The following is a 5,380-nucleotide window of genomic DNA, read 5'->3' as shown; positions in this document are numbered from 1 at the left end:
GCTGAAGGGGAAAGAAGTGCCTGCTAGACAGGAGGAGAAATGAAAAGCTTCCTGGTTGTTTCTGGTATTCAACACATACAGTGAGCGTGGTCCCAGGAAAAGTGTTTTTTCCAAGAGGAGGAGAAATAGTATCAATGTTGCTGGTGAGGTTAATGAGCTTCCTGGATACAGATCACCATGTAATGCTTAATATCTATAAATAGTCATACATGTAAGCTTTGTGTAAGTGTTACATATTATTTTCTGTTAAAAATAAAAACGAGGGACTGGCACCATGGCGACTGAAGCTGATAGCTGATGCCTGCAGTGCCAGCATCCCAAGTGGGTGCCAGTTCGAGTCCCAGCTGTTCCACTTCCAATTCAGCTCTCTGCTATGGCCTGGGGAAGCAGTAGAAGATGGCCCAAGTCCTGGGCCCCTGCACCCACGAGGGAGACCGGGAAGAAGCTCCTGGCTTCTGATTTGTGAAGCTCTGCTGTTGCTGCTATCTGGGGGGTAACCAGTGGATGGAAGACCTCTCTGTCTCTGCCTCTCTGTAACTCAGCCTTTCAAATAAATAACTAAATCTTAAAAAATAAAAAAATAAGAACAAAACCAAAATATAACTGTTGTGTGCTGAGCTCCCGGGAAAGAGTCTGAGGTGGATGTTGGTATTGGGGAGAGCCCAAGAATCCAATACCAGAGGAATGAAGGAAGTAGGTTTGAGAAGAAGGAGATGAAAAACAAGGAAATCACAACAAAGATCTCTAAGCCATTCTATAGGGAGCTGTGCAGTTGTCCTGCTTTGGAGCAGGGAAGGCCGAGCCTTCCTGTCTGGGCATGGAGTAATCATTAGGTGTGGACTGCCTCTGAACTTGGGCAGAATGGTTCTCTTCAGCTGAAGATGGTATCAGAGAGATAACTCCTCAGAGAACTACCAGCTGCTAATATACCTAACAGCTGAGGGAACAATTGCCCCAATACAAAAGGGGGATTGAGTAGCACCAGAGCACCCATTGCAGCAAGTCTTGGTTCTACTTACTTTGTGTAAGTTCTAGAAATGGCTCCTCCAAGATTATGGTTGGACTCTTCCTGAGGAAGCATTTGAGAGGATGTTTAGTGCCACAAACTGCAAGTCCTGTTACTATTCCTGGTCTGAAGGTTGCAATTGATACTTTGTGTCCTTGCTCTGCATGCAACCTGTTATCTTTAGCTCTGTTGTTTAGGTGGCTTACCTAGTGGGTTTCTGGTTACATGTCTGTCTGAGGCTATGACTACTGCTTTTGTCTCCAGGATTGGGTTAAGGAATATGAAGAGTTTCCTCAGTCAGCTGCAAGGACCTCTGAACCCACAGAGCCCAGAGTTACAGGGACAAATGACGTGAGTGGGTCCCTAATAATTGTGGTGATCAGGGCCTGGGGCCACTCTTATTTCCCTCCTTAGATTCCAGAACCATATGTTACAACTTACATTAGTCTGCTTGTTTCTTTAACCAAAATACCTAGGAGGAGCTTCTTTGGGAGAGCAAAGGTTTATTTAGGCTTACAGTTTGGAGGTTACAGTTCAGGATTGGGGGCCCTATTTGCTGGCATCTGTGGAGGCTGGTTATTGCAGTGCAGGGGCACCATCACATAGTGAGGCAGGAAGCAGAGATAATAAAAATCAATTCTCTTGCAAGAACCACACCCCTAATGACCTAAACTCCTCTGGGGAGATCTACCTCCTAGCAGCCACAATTAGATCTCCACCCTTAAGCCATCAACCACCAATATTAAGATATCAGAGTTTAAATATCTGTATAAATTTTGGGGAGACAAATGTTGCTGTGTCCATAACACACTTATTGAGATCACAAGTCCATATAATAATTGTAGATTTAGGGTATAGGCCACATTCTTGAAGATTTCACTCCATCTTTGCAGGATATCACCTGTAAAGTGGCACTTTATACCTTCAAAAGGCCATCTCATTGTTCTGTACGGAGAAGCTGTATGGTATAAAATAGGAAAGGTGGATCCCATGATTACGTGCCACTGCTGCATCTATTCTGTTGTGAAATAGGTTCCTTCTAATAAAAATTTATGCAGGATTCTGTGTTGGTGAATCAAAAACTTTATATGGTTTTAGATATGGTGTTGGCTGAGTCTCTCTCTCTTTATTAAAATATTTATTTATTTGAAAGGCAGAGTTAGAGAGGCAGAGGCAGAGAGAGAGAGAGAGGTCTTCCATCCAATGGTTCACTCCCCCGATGGCCGCAATGGAGGGTGGGGGAATGAGTAACTCAGACCTGAAAGAAGAATCTAAGCTCACTGCAGAATCTGCAAGAACTAAATAGTAGGATTTTCTGTTCTAAATTTCAGCAATTCCTAGGGGTTCTGGAATGGGAATGGTATGGGGGAAGATAGAGAATTTGTGAAATATACCACCTGCCCACTTTTATAGTTAATTATTTGGGAAAATTCATTGCAAACTGTATATATTATGGTTTTATGTATATTTAACCAAACTTAGAGATGATCCATCACAAAAATTTCTTTTAAAAAAATATTTGGGGCCAGCACTGTGGTGTAGCAAATAAATCTATGGACTATGTGTATTAATGGAAAACTGAAAACACAGAAATTAAAACAACATGAATACAATTTCTTGATTATGACTATGTAAATGCTATATCTTTACAATAATAATTTTTTAAAAGATTTATTTATTTATTTGAAAGTTAGAGTTACAGAGAGAGAGAAGGAGAGGCAGAGAGAGATAGGTCTTCCATCTGCTGGTTCACTCCCCAGTTGGCTGCAATAGCACTGAGCCGATCCGAAGCCAGGAACCAAGGAGCTTCTTCCTAGTCTCCCATGCGGGTGCAGGGGCCCAAGTACTTGTGCCATCTCCTACTGCTTTCCCAGGCCACAGCAGAGAGCTAGATCGGAAATGGAGCAGCTGGGAGTCAAACTGGAGTACATATGAGATGCTGGCATGGCAGTCAGCAGCCCTACCCGCTACACCACAGCGCCAGCCCCAAAAATAAGAATTTTAAAAGAAGCAAGCAAATCTTGTGAACAGTGGGTATTTTAAGATAAAGCCACTCTTCATATTTTTCATTGATCTGTTCAGAAATTTTTTGCTTGGGGATAAGCACTGCGGCGTAGTGGGTAAAGCTGCTGCCTGCAGTGCCAGCACCCCATATGGACGCTAGCTCAAGTCCCAGCTGCTCCACTCCAGTCCCGCTCTCTGCTATGGCCTGGGAAAGCAGTAGAAGATGGCCCAAGTTCTTGGGTCCCTGCCACCACCATGGAGAGTGAACCAGCGGATATAAGACTCCTCTCTCTCTCTCACTCTTGCTCTCTGCCTCTGTAACTCCGCCTTTCAAATAAATAAATAAACCAACATTCTACCATATTGTACTAATTTTTTTTTTTTTGACAGGCAGAGTGGACAGTGAGAGAGAGAGAGACAGAGAGAAAGGTCTTCCTTTGCCGTTGGTTCACCCTCCAATGGCCGCCGCGGCCAGCGCGCTGCGGCCGGCGCACCGCGCTGATCCGATGGCAGGAGCCAGGAGCCAGGTGCTTTTCCTGGTCTCCCATGGGGTGCAGGGCCCAAGCACCTGGGCCATCCTCCACTGCACTCCCTGGCCACAGCAGAGGGCTGGCCTGGAAGAGGGGCAACCGGGACAGAATCCGGCGCCCCGACCGGGACTAGAACCCGGTGTGCCGGCGCCGCTAGGCGGAGGATTAGCCTAGTGAGCCGCGGCGCCGGCCATATTGTACTAATTTTTCATAATAATTTATCCTCTCTACTTGGGGGCACTTGATAGTTTTTCACAATAGTAAGCAGTACAGCTATAAAAATAGTTCTAAGAAGTTTTTTTCTTCTCTATAGTAGAAATAACAGATATATCATTCCATGTTATTTTTTAGAAAGTACCAATTTATAGTACTATAAGCAATGTTTGAATACCTGTTTACTGATAATTATGCTAACTTTTTCATTTTTACTTTTGACAACAGAGCTAATGGTTGCCTTATCATTGTTTTATGTACGTAAGTATGTATGTATGTATGTATTTTTTTAAGAATTATTTATTTGAAAGACAGAGTTACATAGAGAGGTGGAACCAGAGAGAGAGAAGTCTTCCATTCTGCTGGTTCACTCCCCAAATGACTGCAATGGCCAAAGCTAAGAAGATCTGAAGCCAGGAGCCAGGAGCTTCTTCGGGGTCTCCCATGTGGGTGCAGGGGCCCAAGGAATTGGGCCATCCTCTACTGCCTTCCCAGGCCATAGCAGAGAGCTGGATCAGAAGAGAAACAGCTGGGACTCGAACCAGCACCCACATGGGATGCCAGTGCTGTAGGCTGGGGCTTTAACCTGACGTACAACACGGGCCCCTCATTGTTTTAAATTTAATTTCTGGGACTGGCACTGTGACACAGCGAATAAAGCAGCCACCTGCAGTGGCAGCATCCCACATGGATGCTGGTTTGATTCCTGGCTGCTCCACTTCTGATCCAGCTCTCTGCTATGGCCTGGGAAAACAGCAGAAGATGGCCCAAGTGCTTGGGCCCCTGCATCCACATGGGGGAACTGAAAGAAGTTCCTGGCTCCTTTCTTCGGATAGGTGAAGCTCCAGCCGTTGTGGCCATCTGGGGAATGAACCAGTGGATGGAAGACCTCTCTCTCTCTCTTTGCCTCTGCCTCTCTATAACTTTGCCTTTCAAATAAATAAATAAATATTTAAAAAAATTAAATTATTAATGAGGCTGAGAAAATTCCCAAGTATGTACTTATTCTTTGTAGTTTTATTATTAATATCTCTTGGCTGCTTATCTCTGAGAAAAACCTGATATTTCATATTTTTATAGTACCTTATATATTATAGATAAAAATTTTTATTGACAATTTGTTGTCAGTCAACCAGGGCTGATCCAGGCCAAACCCAGGAGTCACCTTCCTCTGCTTTCCCAGGCACATTTGCAAGGAACTAGATCAGAAGTAGAGCAGCCAGGACTTGAACCAGCATCCATATGGGATGCCCGCATCACAGGAGGCAGCTTAGACAGTGTTGTCTATACCACAACACTGGCCCCTTGAATTTATTTTTATTTATTTTTATTTAGTTGGCTTTTTGTTTTATAGCATAAAACCCATTGACTTTCCATAGATGATTTATTTAAATGCTTCTACATGGCCGGTGCCATGGCTCACTTGGCTAATCCTCCGCCTACGGCGCCAGCACCCCGGGTTCTAGTCCTGGTTGGGGTGCCAGATTCTGTCCTGGTTGCTCCTCTTCCAGTCCAGCTCTCTGCTGTGGCCAGGGAGCGCAGTGGAGGATGGCCCAAGTGCTTGGGCCCTGCACCCGCATGGGAGACCAGGAGAAGCACATGGCTCCTGGCTTCGGATCAGCACGAT

The sequence above is a fragment of the Oryctolagus cuniculus genome, chromosome 1, assembly GCF_051225735.1.
Source record: "Oryctolagus cuniculus isolate XC-2025 breed Fujian yellow rabbit chromosome 1, ASM5122573v1, whole genome shotgun sequence".
Taxonomy (NCBI): Eukaryota; Metazoa; Chordata; class Mammalia; order Lagomorpha; family Leporidae; genus Oryctolagus; species Oryctolagus cuniculus.
This window is presented reverse-complemented; position numbering follows the sequence as displayed.